Below are 13,241 nucleotides of genomic sequence, written 5' to 3'. Positions count from 1 at the left end.
ATTATTTACTACAAACCCGCGTTACACAAACGCCCAGTTTATAGTTATACTAACGACTCCGAAGGCGTCGTCAATACTAATCGCGTTATCCAATCGCCCTGACTAGGTGAAGTCCCACATCCGAAGAGAAAGAGGTCACGAAGACCCCGGTAACTCCATTAGCCGGTTGGGGATAAAATGTACGAGGGGTCCCAGACCCGCCTCGCATGAAATGTAGACCTTACTAGCAAGACCAAAGGACCCTTGGGGACCGGTGGTATACAAGCCATTGAAAGTCCATTTACGTTGTGTCGGATCGGTAAAACCCAACACTCCGTAAAAAAAATGTCTTCGGGCCTTAAGATCAGGTCATTGGGCTAGCTAGGCTCAACGAACAAGATTTTACACTTGTGGGGCCCAAAGATGGTGCATAGACGTCTGTGCACACTCGCATGTGTATGTATAACCAAACGTTACTTGTATGAATTGTAGTGTCGTAGTGTTAGTAGTTGTAGATTTCTATTGGCTCGAGACCGAGCCAATTCGTTTAACAACGACTTTTGGTATTGTAATGTATTGTATTCCGTTGATAGTCGTGGTGCCATCATTTGATCAAATTGGGTATATTGAACTAGCCTTGAAATATTCCTGTTTTCAGCCCCTCATCATTTGTAAAATTTACATTTTCAACCCTTTATATTAAATACTTCCCGGTTTAGTCCTTAAACTATTTTTCTTGACATTTTAACACCAAAAATTATTGAAATTAATATTTTTCAACATATTTTTCATAAAAACAGTTTAAGTCCTTGAAAATGCAGTTTTCACGGTTTTAACCCCTTCTTTTCGCAATTTTTTACAATTTTGGCCCAATTTGGAAAATTTTTGCAACTTTGGTCCTTTTTAAATTTAAAAAGCATTTTAAACCTTTGAAAAGGAGTTGGAACACTTATAGTCCACTGTTTTACAGAAAGTTACAGTTTTGGCCCTCCAAAACAGAAAAATTCGCATAATGGGCCTTATTGGGCCGAAAGTTACATTTTTAACCCATTAAGCTTAAAATTTATGTTTTTAGTCCCCTAAATGAGTATATTTCCAGAAATTTATTTATGAAAACTGTTTTGGCACACTTCATCCATCAGAATCTGTGACATGTCGATTTGGGCCCTTATTTTTGCATTTTTCACATTTTAGGCCCAAAATTTGTGTTTTTAACCCAAAGAAATTATTGCTAAACTACTTAGCCAATTTTTCTTGAAGCACTTTGTGTTTAGAAATATATTTGAAGTTAAAATCATGTAGCACAAGTTATATCTCGGTTTTGATGAGTTTTGAGGCTAGATCCAACATAAAAACACATAAAAGCATACATATAAGCATGGAAATCATACAAGGCATACAAACACATATAGATCTACACTTTCACTTGTATTCCCCCCCCCCCCCCCCCCACAAAACTCATAAAAACAGAAAATAGGGGGTATGAAGCTCACCTTGGGGTGTTGATTCGGTTTTGCAAGGAAAATGGAAGGAAAAATGAAGTGTTTTTGGCCTTGGCTCCCTTTGATGAAGATCTCGAGTTTTGAGATGGTTCTAGGGTGCAAGATCACGATTTTTGCATAGATTAGGAAAGGATTTTGATAACAAAAGAATTTAAACCGTAGATCTATGCATAATCTTACCTTAGATGATGATTTACTTGCAAAATCCTCTTGGAAAGTCCCTAATTTTCGAGATTTTTGGAGAGGGGAGGAAGGAGAGTTCTTGAGTGTTCTAGAGAGAATTTGAGATATTTTTGGTGTGTGTGAGAGGGGATTCGGCCGAGAGTGGGAAGAGAGAAGAGAGGAAGTGATATTTGAAGTGATACATGCATGGAGGTATGTGATATGTGCCTAGAAATCCATTAGATAATAGTGAGGTGTCACTCACTAGTCAACATGCTTCCTTTCCTCTTGGGCTCATGCATTGGGCCGAGAATGGGGAGAGAAGAAGGAAAAATTGGGCTCTTTGCCCCTAAGTCCAACATTAGAGGTAGTTTAGGGTATTTATTGGCCTTATAAAATAAAATTGTGATTTTTATGCTTTATTAAGCTAGGTTAGGTTAAATTATGGATCAAAACTTGTGTTTTATTTCATTCTAGGTTCTACCTAGCCCAAAATATTGCAATAAACGAATGTGGGTCCAATTAGAACCCAATTAGGGTCCTAAACCCATGATAGTCCAATTTGGAAATTCATTGGTCCATTTGGATCCAATAAGGAAGTCCTAGTCCTAGATGGACTTAACAAGAACTTCTAGGGTCTCCAATTGTTTGATGACTACTTATAGTACTTGTATCTTGTATTTGATTGAAGTTTTTGATTCACATGTACTTGAATGCATAGATTACATGGCTCAAAATTTATAGTTGTGACATCATCCCCCCGTTAGAGGGAATTTCGTCCCGAAATTCTGTTTGAAAGCTAGATTTGAGAAAACTAGAATAGGTGAGGGTACTTTTGCTTCATTTGATCTTCGCGTTCCCACGTGAATTCTGGCCCACGCTTTGCGTTCCACCGTACCTTCACGATCGGGATGCGACTCTGCTTAGTACGCTTCACCTCCCTGTCCATAATCTCGATTGGTTCTTCGACGAACAGGAGATTCTCATTGATTTCGATTTCGTCAAGAGGAATGACAAGGGTTTCATCTGACAGGCACTTTTTCAGATTAGAAACATGAAACACGGGGTGTACACCGTTTAGCTCTACGGGTAGTTGTAGTCTGTATGCTACTGGACCTATTCGGGCGACGATTTCGAAAGGTCCAACGTATCGCGGGTTCAGCTTTCCCCGTTTTCCGAAACGTATAACCCCTTTCCAGGGTGAGACCTTCAACATTACTCGATCACCGACTTGGAATTCTAAGGGCTTTCGCCGTTTATCAGCGTAGCTCTTTTGCCGGTCACGCGATGCCTGTAATCGAGCTTTGATCTGGACAATCTTTTCTGTGGTCTCGCGAATGATTTCCGGTCCCGTTAATGCCCTGTTTGACGCATGTGTTCTTGCTAGCTGGGTGTCACCTACTTCAACCCAACATAACGGTGATCTACATTTACGCCCGTACAGTGCTTCGTAAGGGGCCACCTTAATGCTTGAATGATAACTATTGTTATATGAAAACTCGATCAACGGTAGGTGGGTATCCCAAGACTTTCCGAAGTCTATCACACATGCACGAAGCATGTCTTCAAGCGTCTGAATGGTTCGTTCGCTTTGACCGTCCGTTTGTGGGTGATACGCTGTGCTCATATCAAGATGAGTTCCCATTTCCTTGTGGAGCGACTGCCAAAAGCGTGACGTGAACCTACTGTCCCTATCCGAGATGATAGATTTTGGCACTCCATGAAGTCTTACAATCTCTCGTAGGTATAAACGCGTCAACCTCTCCATCTTGTAGGACTCTTTGATGGGCAGGAAATGGGCAGATTTCGTCAGTCGATCGATGATTACCCATATGGTGTCCAAACCGTCCGGCGTCTTGGGCAGCTTGGTCACGAAGTCCATAGAAATCCCCTCCCATTTCCACTCAGGGATTGTCGGTTGCTGTAACAATCCGGAAGGTTTCTGGTATTCCACTTTTACCTTGGCACACGTAAGGCACTTACTAACATAAGTTGCGATTTCCGCCTTCATGTTAGGCCACCAATAGTGCTGCTTAATGTCCAAATACATCTTGTCCGAACCAGGATGAATGGAGTATCGTGTCTTGTGGGCTTCCTTCATAACGATCTCCCTGAATCCTCCGATCTTTGGAACCCAAATACGGTTCATGAAGTAGTATACCCCATTCTCTTTGACTTCCAGGTTCTTCTCCATTCCGCGTAATGCCTCGCTAGTTCTATTTTCCGTTTTCATAGCCTCTGCCTGGACTGATGCAATTTGAGCGGTCAGATGAGACTGAATGGTTATCGAGTGCGTTTTCGCACGGCGATTTGTGTACTCCTTCCGACTTAATGCGTCAGCTACCACGTTGGCCTTGCCTGGATGGTACTTGATCTCGCATTCGTAGTCGTTTAACAACTCCACCCATCTTCGTTGTCTCATGTTCAGCTCCTTCTGATTCAAGATGTGCTGGAGGCTCTTGTGGTCTGTGAAGATGGTGCACTTTGTACCGTACAGGTAGTGCCTCCAAATTTTTAGGGCGAAGACCACGGCTCCCAGTTCTAGGTCATGGGTTGTGTAATTTACTTCGTGCGTCTTTAGTTGACGGGACGCATATGCTATCACTCTTCCACGTTGCATGAGGACGCAACCTAAACCTTGATTTGACGCGTCACAGTAAACTACAAAATCTTCCGTCCCTTCGGGTAGAGATAGTACAGGAGCGCTACAAAGAGCTTGCTTCAAGGCTTGAAACGCAATCTCTTGTCGGTCTGTCCACTTGAATGGCACACTCTTTTGCGTAAGCAAGGTAAGTGGCTTGGCGATTTTAGAGAAGTTTTGGATGAATCTCCTATAGTAGCCTGCTAGGCCTAAGAACTGACGAATTTCTGTGGGCGTAGTCGGAGTTGCCCATCCTTCCACAGCTTTGACCTTAGAGGGATCCACATGAATTCCATCTTGGCTAACTACGTGACCGAGAAAATTCACGCTCCGTAGCCAAAACTCACACTTAGAGAGTTTGGCGTAAAGCCTTTCCGATCGCAGCGTCTCTAGGACTTGTCGGAGATGTTGGCCATGCTCCTCTTTGCTTCGAGAATAGACGAGGATGTCATCGATAAACACAATGACGAAGTTGTCCAAGAACGGTCGACAGATTCGGTTCATTAGGTCCATAAATGCGGCGGGTGCATTTGTTAGACCGAAGGGCATTACGACGAATTCATAATGTCCATAGCGGGTTCGGAAAGCGGTTTTAGGGATATCTTCTTCTCGGACCTTGAGTTGATGGTATCCGGATCGTAGATCAATTTTAGAAAAATAGCTAGCTCCTTGGAGCTGGTCGAATAGATCATCGATCCGAGGGAGTGGGTAGCGGTTTTTAACAGTGAGTTTATTCAACTCTCTGTAATCGATGCACATTCTGAAAGATCCGTCCTTCTTCTTGACAAAGAGCACCGGAGCTCCCCATGGCGAGTAGCTAGGTCGGATAAATCCCTTGTCCAGAAGCTCACTGAGTTGGCTGGACAATTCCTGCATTTCAGCAGGTGCCAATCGATATGGTGATTTAGCGAGAGGAGTTGCTCCTGGGACGAGGTCGATTCGGAACTCAACCTGTCTCTCTGGGGGTACTCCTGGGAGATCTTCAGGAAACACGTCCGGGAATTCACACGCTACCGGAATGTCTTGGATGTTAATTTCTTCTTTGGTCTTGTCCACTATGTGAGCCAAGAACGCTAAGTTGTTCTTTCGCAGATGTTTTTGTGCTTTGATGCACGAGATAAGACGAAGATTCGTGCTAGGCTTGTCTCCGTAAATTACTAGGGTTTCGTGATTCGGGAGACGAAGGCGAACGGTCTTCTCGTGGCACAAAACCTCAGCATGGTGGGGGCTTAACCAATCCATGCCGATAATCACATCGAAACTCCTAATTGACACTGGCATCAGATCTATTCGTAAGACGTGTTGGTTAAGGGTTAGGGTACATCCGATGTAGATCTCCCTAGTGGATTCGGTTTTCCCATTGGCCATTTCCACCGTATAGGTTTCATTTAGCTTCTGGGGTTGTTGTTTTAATAAATGTTTAAACTTCTCGCTTACGAAACTTCGCTCCGCTCCGGTATCAAATAAGATGCATGCATAAGCGTGGTTTAGGAGGAACGTACCGGTCACAACTGCGGGGTCCTGAACTGCATCACTCTGACCCATAGTCAGCATTCTTCCTGCTCCTCTGCTTCCTGAGTTGTTGTTGTTGTTAGGGCAGTCTCGACGGAAATGTCCCGTCCTTCCACACCCGAAACAGGTGTGGCTAGGCCCTGCGTTGTTGCCGCCGGCATTGGTGTTGTTGGTATTGCGGTGGTTGTTGTTGTTGTTCTGGTGGTTTCCCTGACTCTGGTTCTGAGAAGGATAAGTCCTGCAGAACCTTGCAGTGTGTCCCCTTCGGTTGCAACTGGTGCAATGGAACTCCCTACATTCTCCTTGGTGATGGAAACCGCACTTGTTGCATTTGGGATGATTACCGGAATAGGGTTTTGAGGTATTTGAAGCAGCTGAGGTTGGAGCATGTGATGTTACTGGTACCGGTGCAGTGATAGCGTGAACTGCCACCGTTTGCTGCTTTTTAGAGGTCTCGGGACCCTGACGCCCCTTCCTCTTGTTGTTCCATCCTTTCTTACCATCACTCTCCTTCTTCTTCTCAGTCTCTACCGGTTTCTCGCCCTTTTTGTGGTTATGATCGTATAACCTCTTTGCCAATCTCTTCGCGCTGTCAAAAGTTTCAGGGTTCGCAGCTATCACGTTTCCTTGAATGGGGGATGTCAGTCCCCAAATGAATCGTTCAATCTTCTTCTCCTCTGAAGTGATCATACCCGGACACAACAGAGATAGTTCGCTGAATCTCGATATGTAAGCATCGATGTTCCCATTCTGCACCGTGAGATTCCATAGTTCCTGCTCCATCTTCTGTAATTCGCCTCGGGGGCAGTACTCAGCCGTCAACATCTCTTTCATCTCTGCCCAGGGAATAGAGTTGGCGACCGGGAGTGTCATGGCTTCCACATGACCATTCCACCAAGTGAGTGCTTGGTCCACCAAAGTGCAGGCCGCGAACTTCACTTTCATCTGCTCGGGGCACTCGCATATCTCGAATACCGACTCTACCTTCTCGATCCATCGCTTTAGGGCGATCACTCCTCCGGTACCGTTGAAAGTTCGGGGTTTAGCGTTCGCAAAATCCTTGTAGGTGCACGTTTTAGTGAGTCCTTGGTTCGCCCCGTTGTTCGAACTTCCAGATCCTTGCCCGTTACCTCCTCCGTTGTTTCCTTGGTGAAGTTGTGCCATCGCTGCTGTGACTGCAGCAGACACGGCTGCCTGGAAAGCAGTGGAGTCAACTTCCGGCGGGGTTGGTTCGGGATTTCCGCGAGTAGCTAGGCGAGGCATCTTTCTGTCACGAAACGGAAAGATGTTGAGTGTACGTGGTTTCCGTGAGGTGGCGACTCTACTAACTAGGTGTATGGTACGAACCTAAACGTTACTATCATCAAGCATACAATCATAACGTCTCAACACATAACAACTGAGAATATCATAGCAAAACACACAAAAGTTTATTAATATTATCCGCATTTAGTACAAGAAAATTTGCTCGTAGGAGCATACATAAGTAATGCTAATCCGACAGCATAACGGCTCCAGTAGTGTAGTCACTTAAACATAGAGCCGGAGTACGTAACATAGTTCCTAATGATCTACTATGATAAGTCTACCCCTAACCGCGATGAGCTGTGTCCGGAGGTGGTGCCGAAGTCACATGCCGAAATGTTGCGCCAGTAACTGCGCCATCTCTGCCATGTCTCCAATAACCTCATCCCTCTCATGCTCTGTTCGCACCGCCCGAGCTTCCATAGCATACAGCTGTTGTCGCAGTGCGACGACCTCAGCTTCGAGGGAACGGTTCTCTCTTGGGGGGTTCACTGGTGGAGCGGGGTGATCGTGTTGTGCTACGTCCTCATATGGCGGGATGGGGTCCTGGTCCCCAGCCTGACCTTCCTCGTCGTCACTGTCGATTCCTCCAAACTCGTAGTCAGTGTCTACATATTCATCGGGTCCGACATCGTGTGCTTCACCTGGATTCTCTCCTGGCTCATCCACAAGCATCCCGTGAGCTACTAAGGCCTGATAATACTGGATACCCTGTTGCTCCCCCTCCTCCTCTAGCCACCCGTTGTTTTCCCTGATTAGGGAAGTAGGGGTCTCCCGGGTGATGAAAGCCAGCCATGCTGTCTGCGCGAGTACGTACATATGCTAACATTATCCTAGGAGGCTATGACTATTGTACAGACTAAGCAAACATTCTCTTTTTTTTTGGGTGCTAAAGGGTATAGTTTTAGGTTCCCTGGCTATCCCGATCTCATCAAGACGTGTGTTAGTTTTACCTTGGAGAGAACGTAGTTGATCAGGCTACATTCACTCCTTGGTATCCTTAAGAACAGTCCCGAATTAACCAAGATACCAGTATTATTGTGTTTGATTCAGCGTTAGGTTCTTATCCCTAATGCAAGCAAGTGTGTTTTATTTACTTGTGTTGTTCAGAGTTATGTTAGTCCCTCTTTTTGGTTTATAGTTGCATATCAATGTATGGCTCGACATGCTAGTTCACTATAAACAAAGCTCTGATACCAACCTGTCACACCCCCGAACCAGACGGCGGAAACGTCCGGGGGCTGTCGTGACTCAATTGAATACCATAACATTGAATATATATGAAACATAACAACATTCGTCACCATTCATCAACATAGTACAACCAGTAGTGTTTACATAACATACATTGTTTAAACATTACATTCCCCAAAAATTAAGTTGTTTAATTCATACAAAAATAAACCGCAACCGTCACTGGATATGATTTCCCTTGATTCACTGGCTCCCTGAGAATACAAGTATTTTGAAAAACGTCAACATATGAAATGTTGGTGAGTTCATAAGTAGTGTTTGAAATCGAATGTTTGTATTGTTTGAAGAACCACCAGAAAATCCGATATTTTCTGAAAAGATAAGTTTCCGAAAACGTTTGTGAAGATCCATAGGTATGCTTGTTTGTTTCTATACTTGTAAAAAAAAAATGTTCGTTTAGAATGTATCCATTTCAAATTTGTAAGTATTGAAAACCCTAGGAAAACCCGATGTTCTCCTAGTTCCTTGAATTACGTGATGTTACATTGAAACCATGGCATAGCGTATAGTGTCAGTCCCGGGCGACGTTGGAAGGTTTTCGAGCAGGATTATTTACTACAAACCCGCGTTACACAAACGCCCAGTTTATAGTTATACTAACGACTCCGAAGGCGTCGTCAATACTAATCGCGTTATCCAATCGCCCTGACTAGGTGAAGTCCCACATCCGAAGAGAAAGAGGTCACGAAGACCCCGGTAACTCCATTAGCCGGTTGGGGATAAAATGTACGAGGGGTCCCAGACCCGCCTCGCATAAAATGTAGACCTTACTAGCAAGACCAAAGGACCCTTGGGGACCGGTGGTATACAAGCCATTGAAAGTCCATTTACGTTGTGTCGGATCGGTAAAACCCAACACTCCGTAAAAAAAATGTCTTCGGGCCTTAAGATCAGGTCATTGGGCTAGCTAGGCTCAACGAACAAGATTTTACACTTGTGGGGCCCAAAGATGGTGCATAGACGTCTGTGCACACTCGCATGTGTATGTATAACCAAACGTTACTTGTATGAATTGTAGTGTCGTAGTGTTAGTAGTTGTAGATTTCTATTGGCTCGAGACCGAGCCAATTCGTTTAACAACGACTTTTGGTATTGTAATGTATTGTATTCCGTTGATAGTCGTGGTGCCATCATTTGATCAAATTGGGTATATTGAACTAGCCTTGAAATATTCCTGTTTTCAGCCCCTCATCATTTGTAAAATTTACATTTTCAACCCTTTATATTAAATACTTCCCGGTTTAGTCCTTAAACTATTTTTCTTGACATTTTAACACCAAAAATTATTGAAATTAATATTTTTCAACATATTTTTCATAAAAACAGTTTAAGTCCTTGAAAATGCAGTTTTCACGGTTTTAACCCCTTCTTTTCGCAATTTTTTACAATTTTGGCCCAATTTGGAAAATTTTTGCAACTTTGGTCCTTTTTAAATTTAAAAAGCATTTTAAACCTTTGAAAAGGAGTTGGAACACTTATAGTCCACTGTTTTACAGAAAGTTACAGTTTTGGCCCTCCAAAACAGAAAAATTCGCATAATGGGCCTTATTGGGCCGAAAGTTACATTTTTAACCCATTAAGCTTAAAATTTATGTTTTTAGTCCCCTAAATGAGTATATTTCCAGAAATTTATTTATGAAAACTGTTTTGGCACACTTCATCCATCAGAATCTGTGACATGTCGATTTGGGCCCTTATTTTTGCATTTTTCACATTTTAGGCCCAAAATTTGTGTTTTTAACCCAAAGAAATTATTGCTAAACTACTTAGCCAATTTTTCTTGAAGCACTTTGTGTTTAGAAATATATTTGAAGTTAAAATCATGTAGCACAAGTTATATCTCGGTTTTGATGAGTTTTGAGGCTAGATCCAACATAAAAACACATAAAAGCATACATATAAGCATGGAAATCATACAAGGCATACAAACACATATAGATCTACACTTTCACTTGTATTCCCCCCCCCCCCCCCCACAAAACTCATAAAAACAGAAAATAGGGGGTATGAAGCTCACCTTGGGGTGTTGATTCGGTTTTGCAAGGAAAATGGAAGGAAAAATGAAGTGTTTTTGGCCTTGGCTCCCTTTGATGAAGATCTCGAGTTTTGAGATGGTTCTAGGGTGCAAGATCACGATTTTTGCATAGATTAGGAAAGGATTTTGATAACAAAAGAATTTAAACCGTAGATCTATGCATAATCTTACCTTAGATGATGATTTACTTGCAAAATCCTCTTGGAAAGTCCCTAATTTTCGAGATTTTTGGAGAGGGGAGGAAGGAGAGTTCTTGAGTGTTCTAGAGAGAATTTGAGATATTTTTGGTGTGTGTGAGAGGGGATTCGGCCGAGAGTGGGAAGAGAGAAGAGAGGAAGTGATATTTGAAGTGATACATGCATGGAGGTATGTGATATGTGCCTAGAAATCCATTAGATAATAGTGAGGTGTCACTCACTAGTCAACATGCTTCCTTTCCTCTTGGGCTCATGCATTGGGCCGAGAATGGGGAGAGAAGAAGGAAAAATTGGGCTCTTTGCCCCTAAGTCCAACATTAGAGGTAGTTTAGGGTATTTATTGGCCTTATAAAATAAAATTGTGATTTTTATGCTTTATTAAGCTAGGTTAGGTTAAATTATGGATCAAAACTTGTGTTTTATTTCATTCTAGGTTCTACCTAGCCCAAAATATTGCAATAAACGAATGTGGGTCCAATTAGAACCCAATTAGGGTCCTAAACCCATGATAGTCCAATTTGGAAATTCATTGGTCCATTTGGATCCAATAAGGAAGTCCTAGTCCTAGATGGACTTAACAAGAACTTCTAGGGTCTCCAATTGTTTGATGACTACTTATAGTACTTGTATCTTGTATTTGATTGAAGTTTTTGATTCACATGTACTTGAATGCATAGATTACATGGCTCAAAATTTATAGTTGTGACATCCCAGCCCATGGCATTGGCTACGGGTAAGGTTACAGATTTGACTCGGCCATTCCACCAAGTCAAAGCTTTATCAACAAAGGTACAGGCAGCGAACTTGACTTTATCGGACTCCGCACAAGCACAGATTTCAAAGATGGATTCTATTTTCTCGAACCATCGAGATAAGGAAATGACACCTCCAGCGCCATTAGAGTATGTTGGTTTTGCATTCATGAAATCTTTGTAGGAACCCCCTCTTTGGTGTCCCTGGCTACCTTCAGGGTTTTGAGATTGAGGACCACCACCTGAACCACTAGGGTTCATTTGTGACATAGCTGCTACCATTGCAGCTGTCATCATTGTCTGAAGCGATGCTAGATCAAACTGGGGAGGAGGTGGCGGCGAAGAAGGATTGTTGTTGTTCTTTGAGCTAGGTCTCTTTCGGGGAGGCATCTTGATCTAATAAGATCAAGGAAAAGAGGATGGTAAGTCCTCTACATTGAATCGATAGATATGACAGTTATATGATTCGAGTAAGCGATAAAGCAGGAAAGAGTTATCGAACAAATAATTTATCACTAAGAGTAATCACAAAAAGTCACTCGAATAAGGATTACTACAGAGGATTGGGATTGAGAAATACTCCCATAGTATTTCATGAATTGTTTACGACAATGATTCGATGTTTGGGATATTAGGGTAAGTTTTAGGCATGCCGCATACCACAGTCACTCCCAAGCACATGTTGGCCGTGTCTCGAATGAATATAGTTGGCCAGGCTATATTGACCCTAGACACGACTACATAACTGTCCAGGTTTAACCGTAGTACACAACACCCATTTACTTATGTTCAGTTCTACTTGTGGTTACGGATGACGACGGTTCGGTATACTTGTATACTTTTGAAAATACTTGTAGTTTGAAGATACTTTTAATTCAGAGCACTTAGGCCCTTTAGTGTTTATAGTTTTATACCATGTAAGGTTTGGTATACTTCATTCACTATAAACAAGGGCTCTGATACCAATCTGTCACACCCCGAAAACCGAAGGCGGAAAACATTTCCGGGGCTGACTACCACGTTGAGTATCAAATCCAATGCAAATAGTAAGTAAAGTAAAACAACCATTACATTACATAATAAAAGTTTTACAGTTGTTTCAAAAGTAAAGTTAGTACAGTTGTGATACATAGTATATATAAACAAAATGAAACGGATCTTCATGTACTCCGTCTTCTGATCAAAAAGGAATCTTCGGGTACCTGTTCTAACGCTGACCTGAGAACACAAGCGGTTTGAAAATCAGCATAAAGCTGGTGAGTTCATAAGCGGTTTTTGGTTGTGAAAATGTTTCAAGTTTCCTTTCTGTTTCTGAAATGTTATATGCACCAAGAAAATCCCATATTTTCTTAATAGATGGTTATTGTTTCCCAATTGTAAAGTATAGTAAGTTTGTACACTGAAAACATGTTTCTTCATGTGAAAATGTATAGTTGGTTATCTGACTGGTTAAACTATTCTGTTTACTTATCATGTGTTACCAGGAAAGTCCCATACTTTCCTTATTGTATGTTACAAATTGTAAAAGATGTAATGTTATCCAGTTTGTTACTCTTTCTAGTTATGTAAGTGTTATCCAGGAAAGCCCCATGCTTTCCTGCATGTAGGTTTCTAATGTAAACGATGTTAAAGATGTAAAAGATGTAATCGTGATTAGGTTCCATGTTTTCCCCAGGAAAGTCCCGTACTTTCCTGAATGTTAGTTACAATAAGTGAAAGATGTAAAAGATGTAAACGATGTATAAAGTAATTCATTATTACTGTAAGTAAAACTCTGTTATCCTAACTGCGAGTTCCATAACCATACAATAGACTGAAACATGTGGCAATAAGTAGTCCACATGTGGCAATAAGTCGTCCACATACTTATGACTTTCGTCACCCTTGAACCATTTCGGTTCG

The sequence above is a fragment of the Lactuca saligna genome, chromosome 9 (assembly GCF_052625555.1).
Source record: "Lactuca saligna cultivar CGN05327 chromosome 9, ASM5262555v1, whole genome shotgun sequence".
Taxonomy (NCBI): Eukaryota; Viridiplantae; Streptophyta; class Magnoliopsida; order Asterales; family Asteraceae; genus Lactuca; species Lactuca saligna.
The sequence above is the reverse complement of the archived record's forward strand: the minus strand, read 5'-3'. Positions refer to the sequence as shown.